This window comes from Acinonyx jubatus, chromosome D4 (genome assembly GCF_027475565.1).
Source record: "Acinonyx jubatus isolate Ajub_Pintada_27869175 chromosome D4, VMU_Ajub_asm_v1.0, whole genome shotgun sequence".
NCBI lineage: Eukaryota > Metazoa > Chordata > Mammalia > Carnivora > Felidae > Acinonyx > Acinonyx jubatus.
In genome coordinates, this window is record NC_069391.1 from 92,140,215 (window position 1) to 92,160,905 (window position 20,691).

At 55.3% G+C, this 20,691-nt stretch overlaps 1 protein-coding gene across 1 annotated transcript in view; it reads right to left on the reverse strand.

The window, feature by feature from the left end:
* Window positions 1-10,398, reverse strand: part of FGD3 (FYVE, RhoGEF and PH domain containing 3) — a 55,760-nt gene extending 45,362 nt beyond the window's left edge. Inside the window, exon 1 of the mRNA XM_053205427.1 lies at window positions 10,238-10,398. The gene's annotated coding sequence lies outside the window, so the exon portion shown is untranslated. The remainder of the gene's footprint in view (window positions 1-10,237) is intronic.
* Between the last annotated feature and the right edge of the window lie 10,293 nt (window positions 10,399-20,691).

The window sequence follows — 20,691 nt, forward strand, 5'->3', positions numbered from 1 at the left end:
TCTGTCCATTACCACAGTGCAGAGGTTTCTATAATAAGTAAAATGGTTTAGTTCATTAAGTAAAATAATTCCTATAATAACAAAATTAAACTGAATCAAAACAAGACAGGTAGTGTCGGCGGGTCAGGATGGAGGAACGTATGAACGAGCAGGATGGGGAGTCCAGAACTGCAGTCACGCGCACGTGGTCAGCTGGTTTTGGCTGATGGTGTGAGTGCTCACTGGGACGGGACAGCCCCTCACAAGTGTGCATTAGCAAGTGGACACCGCACGGACAGGTGGACTTCAGCCGTCACTCACCTCACACACAATAGCTGGGCCGGATCGGTCTTAACCGCGAGCACTAGAGAGCTTCTAAAAACACGCAGGCGAGACACCTACGCCCTCAAGACATGCAGATGTCTCGGGCCTAAAAGCCACAGAAAAAAACGTGATAAACCAAACGTCACCGACATGACGCTTGTGCTTATCCAAAGGGGAGCTGCGGAGTAGGAGGAAGTACTTGTAATACATCCATCTGACAAAGGACTTGTGTACAGAATATATAAAAAATTCCTATGGATACATGTTTTAAAATAAGGCTAGTTTGCTGTTTGTTGCCTCTGGGACAAGATATTATTACTGAAATAATCTTGTGAAATGTGCCTATCTCTTTCCCTACTTTTATTTCTATGCCTTTCAGGAAGATGTTAAGGTTAGTTTTCACCTTAACATCAGGTGTTTTAGCACCTCTTTCCTACATTAGACATTCTATCTGTCACATTTTTCTAGTGTGATAGTAAACACTAGTCAAATGATACAAAAGTTAAAAAAAATTCCTATGAACCAATAAAGACAAAGAATCTGATAAAAATAAATTGAGGAATAGACTAGACCAGGCACTTGGCTTACAAACGTTGTCTAAACAGACAAGGAGCACACAGGGACAGGCTCAGCAGCACCGTCATCAGGGAAACGTAAATTAGAGCCTCCACGAGATACTGAGATACCGCCATGCCCATCAGAGTGGCCAAAGTCCAAGGCTGATGGTACCAAGTGCCGACAGGATGAGGGGTGACAGAAGCACTTGGCATACACCCGCCTACGACCCAGCAATCCCACTCCTGGGGGGGGGTCTCCCCAAGAGAAAAGAAAACACCTGTCCCCACAAAGACCTGGTCACTATGTCTGTGGAAACCTTGTTCATAATAACTCAAAACTGGAAATAACCCAAATGTCCACCAACTGGAGAATGAATCAGCCAAGTGTGGAACGGTCCTAACAGGAAACATCACTCAGCTACTGATACACCAGCGACAGGGATGCGTCTCATAAGAAGCCAGATGGAAAAGGCTATTCTAGGTGAAGTGAATCAACAGGCAGAACTTGGGCATGAAGTTGGGGCGGCAAAACCTCTGTGGTGGGGGCTGCTCCGGCTGCTGTAACAAAATACCGTAGAAACCACAGGAATGCATCTGCCCCAGTCCCGAGGGAGGGAAGTTGGGGAGGCAGGCATGAGCAGGGCCGGCCTCCCCTGAGGCCTCCCTCCTGGTGCGTAGACGGCCATCCTCTCCCGTGTCCTCACGGGGTCGTCCCTCCGTGCATGTCTGTGTCCACATCTCTGCCTATAAGGACACCAGTCACACTGGATTAGGGCCCACACACAGGGCCTCATTTTAACTAGTTAACTTTTTAAGGGTTCAGTCTCTAAATACGGTCACATTGTGAGGCATTGAGGGTTAGGATTTCAGCACATGAGTTTGGGGGGCACTGTTCATCCCACAACACCTCTGGAGGGTGGGAACGGGAGAGGATGTCACTGTTGTTGCTCATCAGAGCGGAGCACATGGAAGGAATAAACGTGTCCATGTGTGCAGATGACACGCTTGTCTAAGAAAATCCCATGAATCTACAAAAACACTTAGAAGTAGCAAGTCACAGACACAAGATCAATTCACGAAAATCGCTTGAATGTTTATATGCTGGCGATGAACGTGCAGATGCCAAAATCCAAAAAACACAATGCCATTTACACACACACACACACGCACAAGCATGTGCTGAGCTTGGGTGCTGAAAAGTATAGTATGATGACGAAGGAAACAGAAGTCTTAGAAAAGGCATATTGTGTTCACGGACTGAGGATTCAAGACAGTAACAACGTCCATTCTCCCACAAATGACCTGTGAGTTTAATTCACTTTCTATCAAGGTCCCAGCAAGGCTTTCTGTAGACCTTAGAGGAGCTCATTCCAGAATGTACATGGAGGGCACGGGTCCCCGGGCAGCAGGCGGCCGTGAGCAGGCGGACGACGCTGGAGGAGCCCCTGGCCCCACAGTAAGGTCCCTCTGTAGCCACAGCAAAGGGGACAGGGTGGCGCTGGGGGGACACACACAGGCATCAACGGGGCACAGCGGGAGCCCCACCGCTGTGGGGCGGGGGGAGGGGCTGCCAACCGTGTGAAGGGAGGAAAAAGAGCCTGTCCACAAATGGCCTTGGAGGACGGGACCTCCACAGGCAGACAAGAAACCCGACCTAAACCACACGCCTGATACACCAGCACAAAGTGGGTCATAGATCAAACGTAAAATGTAAACTAACTTCAAGAAAAACAGGAGAAAACTTTTGGGACCTGGGGCCACGAGCCCCGATGGGAAAATTGACAAGTGCGAGCTTGGCCGGGGTTAGATGCCCTCACACGCGTGGGAAGGAGAACATGGAGACAGGCCACGCCAGCCCACAGCGTCCAGGATGTGCTGAAACTGGCCACCCACACCCGGCTTGCAAATGGGCTGCCGCTCTGGGAAGAGCCCGGCAGGTCCTTCTAGAAGGAAAAGGCCACCACCCAGGACACAGCAACGGCCTCGTGTCCGTGCGGAGACGTGAAGCCCTGAGTCCATGCAGACACCTGCACGCAGATGTGCAGCCTCATTCCCCACAGCCCTGGCCTGCACACAGCCCCGTGTGCCCCAGGGGTGCAGGGCCGAGCTGAGGCACGCCCGCAGCCCCGACCTGCTGGGTGCACAGCAGACCCGGCGGGTCCATTTGAAACAGCTCCAAGCTCCACCTACAGAGCATCGTCCGTGGACGTTCATCGTTCACGGAGCACAGGCGAGCAGCGTCCTTAGGCAGTTCACACCTGGCTGTGCCCGTGCGGACGTCCTGCTGTGCACGGCACTCCACAGTTGTGCAGGACGTCACCCTCCGGGGAGGCTGCGTAAACCACACATGAATCTACAGTTAGTTATTGCAGAATAAAAAGGTTAATTTTTAAGAGAGAGCTAATGGAGGGCGCCTGGGTGGCTTAGTCAGTTAAAGGTCCAACTTTGGCTCAGGTCATGATCTTGTGGTTTGTGAGTTCAAACCCTGCATCGGGCTCTGCGCTGACAGCTCAGAGCCTGGAGTCTGCTTCCAGTTCTGTGTCTCCCTCTCTTTGTCCCTCCCCCACTTGCACTCTCTCTCTGTGTCAAAAATAAACATTTTTTAAAAATTGAAAAAAAAAGGGGGCTAACGGAGTCCCCTGATTGTTAAGACAAACAGTGACTTATCCAGAGAAACAGGGCAGCTCCTAGAATCCCCAGCACAACAGAAATGGATGTGGGGCCGAGCCCCGAGGCCTCGCAGCTCCTCCACATTAGCCAGCACATCCCCCCCACCCCCCCGTCACCCTGTGCCCTCTGCCCAGGGCGCCCCCCGCACCACCGTCCACACCCAGCACAGGTGCGCAGGCTGGACACTCCTGCCCTCCAGTGCCCGCCGCTCCCCTCCCCACAACATCGGCACCTGGCATCACAGCCCCTGTGTCCCCACAGAGTGAAGGAGGAGCAGCCTCGGGGACACCCCGCCTCCCTGCTCCCAGAAGGGAGGCCGTGTCTCAGGAGGCCAAGCAGCTGCCAAGGCCAGGCTGGGAGCCAGCAGAGGATGTGGCCGGGACAGCGGGCCACTGACACGGGGCGCAGGGCAGCAGGGCGAGCCAAGGCCCTGCAGGGGAGCATCCCGGTACCGACGGCGATGAGGAAACCGAGGCTCAGGGATGCGCGAAGCCTTCACTCAGTCTCCCAGCAGCTCCCCAAGATGGAGGCTTGCCCGCCCCTCATCCCTGCACGGCTCCCTGCGCCCTGCCCCTCCCGCTTACTCTGGGGAGGACCATCAGGCCAGGGTGGGTCAGTGTCGGGCACTGAGGCGGTGGGACACAACGGGCTTTGGAGGGGTCAGCTCTGTCGCCGGCAGGCGCCTGAACACCCACCCACCCAGTGCCGGACAAGACCCGGGAGGGACCAGCAAACTCCCCACGGACGTGCAGGCCGCTGGGCTTGCCGGCTCTAGGGCCGGGCTTCTGGGGTTTTCCATTTTCCTATCCTTGCTTCTCAGGAATATATGCATTTTTACAAAGAACATTTATCGTATTTGCATTTGGGAGAACAGTCAACCTATTTAAAAATAAGACGGTAAACTCTTATCGCTCATTCGAGATTCCAAACCTCCAGCAACTGCCGTCAGAGGCACTACTGTCTCCACGTCTGTTTATACATGGAAAATTTAATTTCTACTTAGCTGTCTTAAATTTCTCTGAGGAAAAATGCGGTCAAGAAACCCAGAAGGAATGGACCCGGAATGTAATTCTGCTTTCTGAAAACACACTTTTGCAAAATGTTCTCTAGGTTCCTTTCCACTGAAAGTGCATACTGTTCAAAGACAGAAAATGTCCCCTAAATTGGGCGCTGCTGAGCATGTAGCCGGAAGCCAGGCGGCACAAAGGACGACCGAGTGGCCGAGGACGGCCTCGCAGCCCACACCTGGCTTTGGGCGCCAGATGTCAGCGTGAGAGAGTGAGGGCCCGATTGCTGAGCAGTCCCATTACCTCTTTACGCAAACAACACAAAAGCAGAATTGCTCTGAAAACCTTTGACAGTTCAGTCATCCCAGCCAAAGGAGCCTTTGGGATGCGCTGGAGAGCTTGTGGCCTCAGTCCCTTACCCGAGGTGGCGTTTGGGAGCCTTGCAGACAGAACAGGACAGTTACGGGAGGTCCTGGTGAGTGAGGGCAACGCCCCAGGCGAAGTGGCCCCTGGCCTGTGACACAGCACTCTGACGCCCGTCACTGAGGGGGTGCCGTGTCTACGGGCTTTTTTTTAACCCCATAAGAAAGAATATCATTGTGCGTATATAGGCACACCTCGCTTCCCTGCAGTTTTTCACAAATGGAAGGTTTACGGCAACCGTGTGTGGAACAAGACTTTTGGCACCATTTTTCCAAACTTGTTCATCATTATTATATATTTGTTTCGGTGATCTGTGATCTTTGATGTTACCATGCTAAGCTGAGGCACCGCGAGCCAAGCCATATAAGATGGTGAACTTAACTGATAAACTGATAACTGATAAACTGTGGTGTTCTGGCTGCTCACCTGTCCCCCCCTGCATCTCTGTCCCCCTCCTCAGGCCTCCCCATTCCCTGAGACACAACAGTACTGACATTAGGCCCACTCAGAACCCCACAATGGCCCCCAAGCGTTCAAGTGAAAGGAGGAGTCACGCGTCTCTCGCGTTCAATCACAAGCTAGAAAAGATTAAGCTTCGTAAGGAAGACAGGGCGAAACCCAAGCCAGGCTGAAATCTAGGCCACTTGTGCCAAACAGGTAGCCAAGTTGTGAAGGCAAAGGAAGAGTCCTTGAAGGACACTGCACGCATGCACCACTCCAGTGGACACACGGGTGATAAGCAAGGGAAACAGCCGGACTGCTGATATGGAGGAAGTCTGGCCGGTCTGGATGGGAGATCAAAGCGGCCACGATGTTCCCTTCAGCCAAAGCCTCGCCCAGAGCAAGGCCCAGACTCTTCGATCCGGCGAAGGCTGAGGAGGTAAGGAAGGAGCAGAAGAGGTAGGAGCTAGCAGAGGTTGGTTCAGGAGGTTTGGGGAAAGAAGCTCTCTCTGTGACGCCCAAGTGCAAGGTGAGGCAGCACGTGCTGACGCAGAAGCTGCCGGAATTATCCAGAAGATCTGGCCGAGAGGACTCAGGAAGGTGCTCACACTAAACAGCAGACTTTCCATGCAGATGAAAGAGGCTTCTGCCGGAAGAAGATGCCACCTAGGATTTTCATGGCTGGAGAGGAGAAGTCAGTGCCTGGCTTCAAAGCCTCCAGGGACAGGCGGACTCTGCTCAGGAGCGGATGCAGCTGGTGACTTGAGGTGGAAGCCAGGTGGAAGCTCACTGGCCATTCTGAAAATCCTAAGCCCGTAGCAATCACGCAAAATCTCCTCCGCCCGTGCTCTTTACTTGGAACAACAAAGCCTGGCGGACAGCAGATCTGTCCACAACACGGCTGACCGACTGGTTCAAGCCCACTGTTGAGACCTGCTGCTCAGGAGAAAAGATTCCTTCCAAAAGATTACTGCTCAAAGACATTGCACCTGGTCACCCAAGAGCTCTGATGGAGACGAGCAATGAGATTACTGTTGCTTTCACGCCTGCTGCCAACACCACCACCATTCTGCAGCCCACGGATCAAGGGGTAATTCTGACCTCCAAGTCTCATTAGTTAAGAGACACCTTTCGTGAGCTCATAGCTGCCATACACACCGATTGCTCTGATGGATCTGGGCAGAGTAAACTGAAAACATCCTGGGAAGGAGTCACCATCCTAGATGTCATGAAGAACATTGGGGATTCATGGGAAGAGGTCACGATTCAACATGAACAGGAGTTGGGAAGAAGCTGGTTCCAGCCCCAGGGAGGACTTTGAGGGGTTCAGGACTCCAGGGGAGGAAGTCGCTGCAGACGTGTGGCAACAGGAGAACCGGAAGCAGAAGGGGAGCCTGAAGACGGCAGGGAGCTGGGCCACCTCAGGATAAAACTCCAACGGATGGGGACTTGCTTCCCGTGGATGAACAAAGAAAGTGGTTTCCTGAGACGGAGTGTGCTCCTGGTGACGATGCTGTGAAGAGTGTCAAAATGACAACACAGAATTGAGAATATCACACGAACTTAGCTGACAGAGCAGCAGACAGGGTGTGACAAGATAGACTCCGGGTTTGAAGGAAGTTCTGTGTGTAAAATGCTGCCAAACAGCATCACGTGCTACAGAGAAATCGTTCTTGAGAGAAGAGTCAGTCAACGTGTCAAACGTCACAGTTGTCTTATTTCCAGAGATGGCCACAGCCACCACCTCCCTGCGGGGTCAGCCACCACTGCCCTGAGGGGTCAGCAGCCTTCAACCCTGAGGGAAGACCCTCCACCAGCAAAAAGATCGTGGCTCGCTGAAAACCCAGATGCTGGTTCGCGTTTCTTAATAGTACTTAAGTACTTATTGCAATATTCACTTTGTCCCAGTGGTCTAGAAGGAAACCCTCAATTTCTCTGATTCAAGAAGTAGGGTGACACGGGGTGGCCACCAGCACCCAGGCCCAGGCCCTGAGTTCGGGGTCCACCACCGTCCCGGCCGCACACTGCAGCCCCACGTACGCATCCTCTCCCATTGGGATCCTCACTCTCAGCTCCTGATGAACCAAAGTGATTCAGCCTTCATAGCTCTGTGTATTTAGGGGACTGCCTTTCAGGGGAGGGAGGATGGGAATCTGCTGGCAGCCCCCCCAAACACGCAGTGTGAAAGGAGGGAGCGGGAGGGGCTTACTGGAAATTAATTACTGGGAAACAAAAGGTTCTCATTTCCTGGTCAAGCATATGTCGCCAGCAACTTCATTCTAAAAGCCCCAGCTGGAGCTCTAGAAAGCCCGTGGGGATTCCCTCCTCGGCACCAGACACACCAGACCTGGCCTCCTTGGTCTCTCACCTCCCACTCAGCCAGGCAGGGGCGGCGGCCACCCCCATTCTGCCCCATCTCCCTGTTCCTGCGGGGGACCCTGGGGGCTGAGCAGCCCCAGGAGGGCACGAGCTGGGGGTGGGGGCAACTCTGGGCTGACAGCCTCAGCTTCCACCTGGAGCATCCTGCCCTTGCCGTGTCCCAGGTTGGGGTGCTCTGTGTCCCCAGGTCACCTCGGGGCTCCCGAACAGCAGACCCCCTCTGAGTGTTCCTCAGATCTGCTCATAGGCTCCCACAGCTCACAAGGGCCAACCTGGAAGTGGGAGGTAGCTTCCTAAACTCACAAGCGGGAAGAGTCAGCCCGGGTCCAGCACTCCCACGGAAGTGGGTCCTGGGCTCCCACCCTGCGGCTTCACCAGCCCCTCCCTGAGTTCGGTCTGGCAAACACACAGCTCTCGCCTTGCATGCACCTGCTTCTCTATCCTGCATGCTTTAGCTGAACCAGATCCCTTCTGCAGCAAGATGGCAAAGAGGCAGGAGGGAGGAGGGAGGGAGGGGTGGAGGGGGGGGAGGGAGGAGGGTGAAGGAGGGAAGGAGAAAGGAGGGAGGAGGGAGGAGGAGATGGATGGAGATACAAAAAAGGAAGTGGGTGGGTCACTAGGTGGTTAGCGGTGCTCAGTGCCCACGGGCCAGTTAGTTGAGTGCTACTGTAGGTGTAGGAGCCTCAGGGGAGTGGCAAGACGGTGCCCCCTCCTTGGCTGCAGCGCAGGGTATGGGGCCAGGCATCAGTGCCCACAGGGAGGAGACGGCCTTCAGCCCCTCGGGGGCAGATCGCTGCCAACATGGGCGCCCAGCCTCTCACTGGACAACTGGTCCCTGTCCACACATGCACACACACAAGTCCACGCACACACACGGTGGGCAGCGGCTGCAGGGAGGGGGTGGCTTGAGTGGCTGGGATTGCTGAGCCATGGGCATGCTCCAACCCCATCTGTGCTTGAGGGAGGTCCCCACACAGCCCCAAGGCCCCTGGGGGTCCCTCACCATGTGTCCTGGGGTGGGAGGAACCCCCAAAGCTGGCCCGAGGCTGTGGGACTGAGGCAGGACTGGCGACCATGAGCCTGGGAAGGCATCCCGCCACCCAGGGAAGCCATTGCAGTCTGACCAGCCATGTGCGTGCACAGGGCACCCTTCAGCTCCTGTCACCCATAGGAAGCCCTGCTGGAGAGCTGGGGACACTGAGGCATGGGCCCCAGTCACATGGTTGGGGGGCAGGTGGTCGTGTCCTGCCCTGAGCCCCCAGAGCCCGTCTGTCCACTGTGCCCAGAGCAGGGCCAGGCCCCCATGGCGCAGGCTGAGGTCACTGAGCGAGCCCACCAAGGGCCCGGGACGAGCTGTGGCAACCACTGTGGTGCAGAGGAGGAAACTGAGGCCCCGGCCCAGGGTCTACCCGAGGGAGTCTCTGTGCCGGTGGGACCCTGGCCTGGCACAGAAGAAGCCCTGCACCCAGAGCCCATGGCCTTCAGCCGCCCGCCCCAGCAGCCCAACAGCCAGGCCTGGAGGGAACCCCCACCCCAGGCACGTTGAACTTTCCCGCAAAGGCACTGTGGCTGGGCCTGCCGGCTTACACTAGTTCAAAGAAGAATCGTGTGTGCAAACCCCTTCACTCCAGCCTGAGCTGGGAAGTCGCCCTACATGCCCATGTCCTGGTCCACACCTCCAAAGAGCCTGGGGCCTGGCGTCCCCAAGGACTCGGGAGTGTGCAGTCTTCAGCCTCCCTGTCAAGAAAAGGTACCCTCGACCACATGCATCCGAGGGGCTGGTTTTCCTGAAGAGAGAGAAAGCGGGGCGGGGGAACGCTGGAAACTTAAGTGACAGAAGCCAATCCTAGAAGGCAATACCTGCACAGTCCTGCCCGTGTGACCTGGCTGCCAGGGGCTTCTTAGGGTGTGAAATGATGGACAGGCGTCAGGACACGTTTGTCCCAAGCCCACGGAAGGCCCACCAAGAGTGACCCCAACAACGTGTGGGCTCCGGGCCACGATGCCCAGCCCATGCAGGCTCACAGGCGCCCCTCCATGAGGGGGAGGCAGGGGTGGGCCGGGGGCGCAGGGTAAATCTCTGAACTTCCCTCCATTTTGCTGTGGACCTAAAACTGCTCTAAAAAAATTGCTTTTATAAAAAGACTGTCCGGCGTCTGAAACGGGGTCCCCGTTTTCGTGGCAACCTCAGGCCGTGGCATTTCTAAGCACACCCCCACTCCCCTCCTGGCGGTTCAACCAGACGTGGGGACGTCCGAGACACACACGCACGTGCCCAGCAAACATCCAGGGGCGGGAGGCCGGGGGCGGGCACCCGCCGAGGGAGGGGCAGGCCCCCTCCTCAAGTCACCTGGGCGCACGCAGGCGCTGTGTCCCTGCCCGCCACCCTGCAGGACGAGCAGCGCGGGGACCGGGACCTCACCGCCACCTGAAACCTTTCCAGTCGCACCTACTCACCGCCTTCCCTGCCAACGGGGCCCAGCAGGAAGCCCCCGTCCGGCCGGCCGGCCGGCGCGCGCGGGGAGGCCACCACGGAGCGGGCACGGCGGCCCTGCCCCCTCAGGCCCTCCCTCGGGCGGGGCGGCGCCCGCACAGCCCCTTTCTTCTCCAGCCCCGACAAAGCCAGCAGGGGGCGGGGCGGCCCCGGGGATGCCCACCGTCTCCGTGGCAACGCGGAGGGCCGGCTGCTGGGTGCGGTGGGACGCGAGCCGGGTGTCCCTGTGGGCGGAAGCGGACCGGGGCAGGCTGGGAGAAGAGAGGTGTTATCTATTGTTCCGCAACCCCCTGCGGCCTGCCCTCCCTCTTACAGACTTGTTACAAGGTCCTGAGGCCGCAGGACACTTTACTCCACCAGCACGGTTGTGTGTACACGCTTAGCACGTGTCTCGGGAGGCTCCCGGGAGGACACAGTTGCTTACAGAGGGCTTTGTTTGGAGGCCGTGCGGGTGTGTGTCTGTGTGTGTGTGTGCATGTGTGCGTGTGAGATGCTGTGTGTGTGTGATGCTGTGTGTGGCTGACACAGGACCCAGGCAAGACATGGGCAGCCCTGCCAGGCCACCCCAAACCAGCCGTCAGTCAGTGAGGGACACACACACACACACACACACACACACACACGTGCCCACAGGACAGCAACATGCCTGTAGCATCAGGGACAGGAGGTGACAGCCAGGGTGAGGCCCCCGACACCCAGGAGATGCTGGGCCCGTCGTCCTGTCCTCTGGACACAGCTCCAAGTGTCCCCATGTGGCCTTTCCTTTGCCAGGAAATCTGCAGATAGAAACACAGGCTTGTGGTCCACCAAGAATGTCGTGTCATCGGCTCCTGAGGCGAGCGCTACGTGGCATTAAATAGTTAGGAGGCTGTGCAGCAGCCGTGGGGGCCGGATCACCATTCGGGAAAGATGCCTTCTGCCACGTGGAGGGACCGAGTGCAAGTGTCCCTTCTTCCCGCTCAGCCGTGAAGGAAGAGTCTGGCAAATAGCCACCAGGAAGGACGGGGCCGCTGGCTTTCAGGCACTTCCCATCCGGGCTGCATTTCTTCGTCCAAACCCGGGTCTCTTCACCCAAAACTCCCACCCGACTGCCTCTCGGAGAAAGGCTCCCTCCCAGTGCAAAGCCACAGGGGGCTTCAGATTCAGCCCCAAGGTCATCCCGGAAGGAGACCCCGTGCCTCCAGGTGCCACCAGGTAACTCCATCCCGGGGTCCCAAACCCACGGTGACTGTTGCCAACCCCAGTAAAGAAAAGGTGTCTTCGGCTGAGGTTGGAGCCGTGTGATTGGCCTGTGGCATGCAAGAAATGGCAGAAACACTTCAATCCCAAACGTTTATCTGCTGGGTTTAAAGATAGCCAGCAACGGCCTGTCAACAAACGTTTCTGCTGTGCTGCCTGGAGCACAAGAGGCAAGGCATCCTGTCCCCAGCGAGCTGGACACATACTCTTTTCTCTGTAGCATTGGTCCCCAAGCACACTGGGTCCTGCACCTCTCCCCCGACCTCCACCAGCTGCGTGACCCCTGAGAAGGGGCCCCCTCCTGTGCCGGTCTGATGTGCCCGAACACTCGCCTTCAGCACCCAGGCATCGCACCTGCGGGGCCCACAGCCCCGAGCTTGGCCGCTTGCCGCAGAGACGCTGACTCCCCCTGCCAGACACACGGACAGCAAGTAAGCTACTATTACACGGTGAGTGTAACTCCAATAAGGACCGTTTACTAAACGCTTACGTACTGACCAGTGATGAATCAGTTGCTCTGGACACTCGCTGGACGCCAGGCCCCCACGTGAGGGCATCATCGCTTGCCCCCAGGGAGGTGAGCATCATTAATTCTAGTCACAGATGAAGAAGCCTCAAGGCGGGTGAAATGCTTGGGAGGGAGCCGGGAGCGCCTCCAGACAAGGCGGCTGGAGCTCTGTCTGCCGGCTCCTGGCTCACCGGCCTGGGCATGGGTGCCACCGTGGCTCTCGTCCTGACAGCTGGTGGATGGAAGCCACATGTGTGCGCACACACATTCCCACCCCACATTTCTGTGCTGTGACAAACCCAGAATGTTCTAAATTAAAAAAAAATACTTTATTCTTTTTTTTATTTAAAAAATTTTTTAATGTTTATTTTCAAGAGAGAGAGAGAGAGACAGAGTGTGAGCGTGGCAGGGGCAGAGAGAGCCAGAGACACAGAATCGGAAGCAGGCTCCAGGTGCTGAGCTGTCAGCACAGAGCCTGACATGGGGCTCGAACTCATGGACCATGAGATCATGATCTGAGCTGAAGCTGGACCTTAGTTGACTGAGCCCCCCAAACACACCTAGAATTCTCTAAAGGACAGTAGGAGGAATACAGGGACACGCCTCCAGGCCTGTTTTGGCACAGAGCTTGCTGTGAGCCAAGGTGATGCAGGACACCTCCCCGGGGAGGGGTGCCTATGGCCCTCCAGAAGCAGCAGGACAGGCACAACCTGTGCCATCTGATCCCGGCAGCCCTGGAGTGAAGCCTGTGGAGGCCCCGAGACAAGGCTGGCCATACCCAGGGGGCAGGGCCCATGAGCCCCTCTCCCAGGGGGCCCCCGACCGGCTGCTCTCCCATCAGTCTGCAGACTGGGGGGTCTCTGAGCAAGAAGCCCCTCCCCTGGCAGCCTCAGGGGTGCCCCCTGGCCCACACAGAGGGTGTAGCAGGGGGTGGAGGTGGCCGCAGGGCCTGGCCAGGATGGCGGAAGCCCCATGTGTTTGCGGAGGCCCCACCCGTGTCATGGGAAAGATGCCCCAGCCCGGCCCCGCCGCGCTCTCGGTGACACGTCCCAGGTCTCAGACCTGAACACACGAGCACGCAACTTCCCCCAGGCTGCCTCTCTGTCACGGCTGCGTACACGGGGCACCACGAGCCTAAATGACGAGTGCATCCACGCTTGGGGAATATGGTGCTAAAACCTGTGCCAACTGTCCCTTGGAAAACAGCGTATTTCATCTCAGTTTTGGACACGTCCTCCATTCAGCCCAGAAGAGCATCAACAGACAGAGAAACCCAGTAAGACCCCGCCTTGATGGGTCTTCAGATTCTGGTAGCACCTGCAGGGACCTGGGACCTGAACCGGAGGGCAGCCGACCCCATCCACCTCAGGCCACTGACCCGTCTCCTCTGCAGCCCACGGCAGCCCAGCCAGAACAACCCCCTGACCACACCCTCCTTCCCTCAGGGACCCCCTGACCACGCCCTCCTGTCCCTGAACATCCCCTGGAAAGATGAGGCTGGAGCATGTGCTGGCCCCAGAAAGGAAGAAAATGCTCAGAAAAACAGGTGGGACTTGTCAGCAGGACTCAGGACCTGGTCTGGGGCAGCTCCCAGCAGCCAGAGCCGGAATCACTTAAGCAACAAAAGAAAGGGTGTCAGATTTAACCCGCAGAGTCAATATCCATGAGTCCAAGCTGATGTTAATAACTGAAGTCAGCCAGCCGTGCGGGGGACCAGAACCCCAGCCCACAGTGACGCTGCACAGAGGCTTGGGAGGCGTCAGGAACAGGGGCTGAGGACGGGACCACACGCGGGAAGACGGCGGGGGTCTCAGGAGAGACCGGATCCACACCGTCTCCCCCGAGATGCTTAGCAACCTTGAAGGCGAAGGAGAAACCAGCGGAACCCAGTGACCAGGCCAGGTCGCCAGGGAGACGCTGCAGATGCGTGCCATCCCTGAAGCCCCGGTGTGACCTTCTGCAGGGTTCCTCCCAAATGTAAGCAGCCTGCAGCCACGAGGAAACGGAGGGCAAGCTCAAACTGAGGGCCCTGCGCTGTGGCAAATCGGGGAGAGTCAGGGGAAGGAACAGCTAAGTGCAGGGTGGCATCCGGAACAGGAAAGGAAAATCACTGGCAGTGGGTGAAATGTGGGTGGGTCCGGAGTTTAGACGGCGGGGGGGCACCAAGGCGGCTGTGCCTGATTCGGTGGGTGTGCTGTGGTTGCCTACATTCAGGGACCCCGTGAGGAGCCAGGGACTGGCTACCAGTTCCCCAGCTTTCCTGTAACTCTAACATTGGCTTGGAATAAACACCTCGGCAGTTCCCCATGGCCCGCAGGATGAGGCACAGACGCCCTGTCCTGGCATTCAAGGCTACTCAGCAAGGCTCCAGCCTTCCGTGGGGCTGGAAATGCCCTTCCTTTCCCAGGCAACAGCCCGTTTTGCTCGGCCTTTAAGAGGAAAGCTACTCTGGCTCCGGTAACCTGAGGGCCACACCTGACCTCTCTGACCCATCACACCCAGCTCCTGGCTGTCCTCATGGACCCCTGGGCCCACCACACAACACACACACACACACACATACCTGGCAAGCCTCCTGGTCTTCTGAGCCTGGGGGCGCTGGGTGGGCACCCACTCTGCTATTCTTTGTGCTCACATGTCATCCAGGGGCAGTGGTTAGGGGCTGTGCATCCTTGGACAAGTTACTTACCCTCTCTGAGCTCCATTTCCTCATCCATATAATGAGAATAATGAGTACCAATCTCTCCCAGTTGTTGAGGGGATTAAAAGAGGTTTAGTACAGCCCCTGTTGTCAGGGCCACCAGGATATCACCTCCCCACAGGCTGGTGGGCATGTCCCTGTGACCATGTGGGCGTGTCCCTGTGACCATGTGGGCGTGCCCAACACTGCAGCTCCCCAGGCCACCGTCAACACTTGGAACCTGGAACAGAGTCTAACCAGAGCGCAGCACCTGCTGGGTGCCCCAGAGCAAATGTGGAAGCAAATGTGGGGCCCGTGTTGCTCATGCTCACACTCGTCCAGGAGAAAACTGAGGGCGGGGAGGAGGGCTGAGAAGCCCTCTTGGTTCTGAGCCACCAGCATCCTTGGCGATTCTGTTCTGCTGCTCACTTGTGAAAACCAACACCTTCCACAGCAGGAAACATCTCGGCTGTTCTATTTGCACGCTTAGAGGGTGGTTTCCACGACCAAGGGCTGACGTCCTGCCTGCAAATGAGGTGCAGAAACGGCTTCACGTTTAGGATTTCTCTTTAGGGCCCAGTGACTCGCTGAGGGTCCCTCCACAGGACAGAGCCCACTGACAAGCCGCTCCTGTCGCACGGGCACAAAGCTAGACTTGATTTCCTGCCGTTCTGGGAGCTCTTGTGTTCTCACATCGAATTTACCTTTGGGATGTAGCTGGATCCTGTGGGATCTGAAACTTTTAAACAAAGCAGAAAGCTGCTGGCTTTGAAGATGGGGCAGGGAAAGAGACCCTCTCCTGGAGCCTTTGGGGGGCGCATGGGTCTGCCACAGGAGTTCTAGCCCATGAGACCCATACCGAGCTCCTGACCTAAATAAAGACTATACGGGTCAAGTCTGCTGTTTCAAGCCATGACGCATGTGGTAATCTGTTATGGTAGCAATAGAAAATTAATTCAGGCTTTTTCTTGGAACTAGAGAAGCTGATTCAAAAATTCATCTAAAATACTAAAAGTCCAAGAGGCGCCTCAGTGGCTCAGTTGGTTAAGCGTCCGACTGTTGATTTCAGCTCAGGTCATGATCTCACAGTTTGTGAGTTCAGGCCCCAAATCAGGCTCTGTGCTGACAGTGCAGAGCCTGCTTGGGATTCTGTGTCTCCCTCTCTCTCTGCTCCTCCCTATTCATTGTGTGCTCTCTCTCTCTCTCTCTCAAAAATAAATAAACATTAAAATAAATAAATAAACGTTAAATAAATAAATACGTAAGTAAATAAATATAAAAAGCATTGTAGAGGGCCATACAAAATTTCTCCTTTCTTCCATGGTTCCTCTCTTGACTTGCCATAACGTCATATATTTATTATTTAATTTGATTCAAAATAACGAAAAGTTTGAATTTTAAATTATTAGCACGAGTTTTACGGTTAACCTTTATAGGATGCAATGCCAGTTTTAAATGCAAATAGAAGAGCATTTAACTCACTCGAGTTACACGGAGTTGTGCAGTCTGTGTTCTGATGCTCATTCCTGACGGAGGGACCTGCTCGCTGAGCCCAGGAAGACCGGCAGGACGACGAGAGGGCCCCCAGCTTGGAGCCAGCTGTGGACATGCTTCTGGGCAGCAGAACCTTCAGCCAGGTGCAGGGCCTGCACAGGTGAGCACAGAGGCCTGAGGACTGCGAAGGTCGCAGCCACCCTGACTGAGCAACGGGGAGCAGAGCAGGGTCCTGGCAGAGCAGGTAACAGCAGCCCCATGGGGGTACAGTGGTGGGCACAGCCGTGCAGCATCGGTAGGCACAGCCATGCAGCAGCGGTGGGGGCACAGCCGTGCAGCAGAGGTGGGCAGGGGCGCTACACCAGCCCGGCGAGGCAGCGAGGCTTCCCAGGGAAAGGTTCCTGAGTCTTGATGATGAGCAGTGATCAGTCAGAGGAACGCTGGGACAAGCATTCTAAGGTGGGAACAGAATGTGAAAGGACAGAAGCCGATGAACAATCTTGGGCGGGATGATGGGTGGGGGTCACTCTGAGGACAACCTCGACTAGTAACGCTGCCTCGATGGCTGTGACGGCCGTGTCTGCCCTGGACTCCACGGCCTACAGCTTGTGCAGCGGTCAGCTTGCAGTCAGTGCCGTGGGAGCAGGGGAGGCAGTGGTGGCAAGAACACTCCTTATGTGTGATTGCGAGGAAGAGTGGGGGTCCAGGGAACAGCAGGGTGAAAGCCTGGAGATGGCAGAGCCCAGACATTCCGCAGGGCCATGGGGTGAGCCCAGGACCCCTGTTTCTCACCTGTAATGTGGGGGTGGTGACACGCACCTGACTGGGGCCTGCAGGGGGTCCCCATCCATCAGCTGCTGCCCAGGACCCCGGCTACTGTGGGCGCCTGATGCTGCTGTGCTCAGCCCCCGCAGGGTGCAGGCCACACACAGTCCGGCAGAGGAGACCAGGGGGCGCACTGCCTCCCCACATCGCTTCCAGACCAGAAAGGTGCCAGGCTGGACTGCGGGCGCCCTTCTCCCCGATGAATCAGTAATTCTTGCTGCTCAGTGCTTTCTTTCTCTGACAGGCAAGCAAATGGTAAAGCTGCCTCACACCCGATGGCCCCTGCCTGCTGGGCGCTTTCACACAGGAACTCGCGCCCTTCCCTGTTCTCAGGGCCAGAGAGGCTCCGAGAGGTGAGGCAGAGCACCCAGGGTCACACAGCCAGGAGGCAGTGAGAAGCAGCCTCGGACACCGGGGGGCAACAGTCCTCCCTTCCAGGTGGGGAAGCCCCATCTCCCACAGACGTGTTGTGGGGTAGGATGGGACCGATCGCGGCCCAGCGGAACCTCACGACCACCCGTCAGTACATCCTGTTGTCTACCACACGCGGATGGGGACGCTGAGGCTCACAGAGCTGGAAAGGCTCTGGCCCACAGCATCAACCGTGAGATGGGCTCCTGGGATGGGCCTTGGGCTGAGGACGTTAGCCCGATGCCAGGCCAGCCGTGAAGTGCAAACTGGAGCTGGGCGACAGGGTCAGCCGGAGTGACCGGTCTGAGGCCTGGGCAGCATTGAATACCTAACCCTCATCCCCACCATTGGAAATCTGCGGCACGTCTGATACCAAAGCGGTGCCCCCCAAAGCGATGTCTCCTGCCAGTTACAGACTCTTGGGACGCCTAGGCCTGGCAGGGACCATCTGCAGGACAGAGGCGCGGTGGGTGTCTGCTCCCGGCCTCGCGGGGGCCCTCCCTTCTCCCTAGTGCGGCCCGGGGAGTGAGCACCCTGTGGAACAGTTCAGGAAGGCCCCACGGAGAGACCAGCGTGGGCTGGCTCCTGTCAGTGTGTGGAGACAGGGGGCAAGACGGGCTGAGCCAGGCTGTGCCTCTAGGCAGCAGCTCCGAATCCTCCCCCCCCCCCCCCTCGGCCAGCTTTGCAGACGCGGGGGATGGCTCAGCTCGGAAGGTCAGCCGGTGAACCGGTGCCCGCTAACGTTGCTGGATAACACGGTTTGCTGAGTAAAGCGTGTCAGAACACTGGCTCCCTGCTGTCTGACCCCGATCCACATGGATGTTGCGTCAGCCTCCAATGTGGTGCCTTCTGAGGAGATTCTCCACAGGGCTATTTCCACACTCAGTCGTGACCGATTTCAGCTTTCGCCCTGAACACCACACCCAAGTGTTCTCAGACACACCCCGCCTATGGCCTAGGAGTCGCAAATCAAAACAACACAACACTATTTTCACGCCAGATTGGCAAAACTTGGAAGGACCCACACTCAGAGCCAGCCAGGATGAAGGGAATGGGCCCTCTCATCCCTGTGAAAGGAGACAGGCCTACAACCTCTTCTGTGTCTGATCACAAGGCACCAAGGAGGGTCGTTATGCGGCCCATTTGAAAAGACAAAGCAAAACCTAAAATAAAGAAGAGAAACCACATCTTTTGGGTATATTGTAAATTAAACTAAAACATTTTGAGTTGATTTCTTTTTTAGTTGAAGACTCTTTTAAACTTCAGTTTATCAACTCAGATATTCATGAATTAAGAGTCTCTGCGTATTTTAACAATGCCAATTCTACATCTGTTCCTTTCTCTACTGAAATGTATGGTTCACCCATGGCTCTTTTAATTTTTTTCTAGGCTCAATTATTTTTTCTATATAGATTTTAATATTTATTTTAATTTTTTTTAATGTTTATTTATTTTTGAGACAGAGAGAGACAGAGCATGAATGGGGGAGGGGCAGAGAGAGAGGGAGACAGAATCGAAAGCAGGCTCCAGGCTCTGAGCCATCAACCCAGAGCCCGATGCGGGGCTCGAACCCACGGACCGCGAGATCGTGACCTGAGCTGAAGTCGGACGCTTAACCGACTGAGCCACCCAGGTGCCCCTATGTATTTATTTTTGAGACAGGAAGGGAGGGAGCAGAGAGAGAGAGAGAAAGAGAGAGAGAAAGAATCCCAAGCAGGTTCCACACTGCCAGCGCAGAGCCCCACATGGGGCTCAAACTCACAAACCATGAGATCATGACCTGAGCCGAAACGAAGAGTTGGATGCTTAACTGACTGAACCACCATATTTTTTTCTATATATTTGGAGGAGAGTTTCCTTACTTGATGTCTCACCGACTAGACTATCACAGTATCGTCACACGTACGCGTAGTACACACACACACGCACACACACACACGCACAACTCATACGGTGCCCAAATACATACACACAGTATGTGAAGCAGTCTGCATATATGTAGCGATGCAGGTAAACGGGGGGGGGGGGGGGGAATTCAAGAATGCCAAGTGCTACAAAGAGAATTCCATTTTTATTCGTAGCATTTGGCTTGCTTGAAATGGTCTTTTGATTTTGTTTATAGGATGTTTACCGAGTACTTTTTCACTTTATTTTTTTTTCAACGTTTATTTATTTTTTTTTGGGACAGAGAGAGACAGAGCATGAACGGGGGAGGGGCAGAGAGAGAGGGAGACACAGAATCGGAAACAGGCTCCAGGCTCCGAGCCATCAGCCCAGAGCCTGACGCGGGGCTCGAACTCACGGACCGCGAGATCGTGACCTGGCTGAAGTCGGACGCTTAACCGACTGCGCCACCCAGGCGCCCCCCCTTTTTTTTTTCAATGTTTATTTATTTTTTGGGGGGACAGAGAGAGACAGGGCATGTACTTTTTCACTTTAATGTAGCCAAAGGTATCAAGCCTTTCTGGTCAGAGTTGCTAGGCTTTGTGCCATCCTTAGAAAAGTTGTGTCCACTCCAAGTCCCAGCAAATAAGTCCCAATAAGCTTTATGAATTTTTTTCATTTAAATCTTAGATTCATTTGCAATGTATCCTCTCTGTATGACATGATACATGGATTCACTTTTTTTCTTGAAAACGGATAATTTTCCAAGCAGCATATGTATTTGAATTGCAACCTTTATCTTATTCTAAATTCTGTGCATATCTGGGACTGTTTTCCGACTTTCCATTCTGTGCCATTTGGCTGTCTATTCATAGATCAGTTCCACACTATTTTCAGGGCTAAGGATTATGCTCTGTTTTAATATCTCAAGTCCCCATTTGTTTTTCTATTTATTTATCTATTTATTTATATGTTTATTTATTTTTGAGAGACAGAGAAAGACAGAGTGCGAGTGGAGGAGGGGCAGAAAGAGAGAGGGAGACACAGAATCTGAAGCTGGCTCCAGGCCTGAACTGTCAGCACAGAGCCCCACATGGGGCTCAAACCCACAAACCACGAGATCGTGACCTGAGCCACCCAGGCACCCCTATCTTTCTTTTTAAAAAATATCCTGGTTATCCTTGCTTTCCCTCTCCCACCCCTGATTTAGATTTTGAAATCATCTTTGCTGGTTTAAAATAACAACGACGACAACAAAATTCCTAATGGCATTTTTACTAGAGCTGAGTTAACTAGGAAATAGCTCAGTGGGGCTTGGCAGTTTTATTATTTTGAGTCTTCCTACCCAAGAACTTGGTAGTTTTTCCATTTGTTCA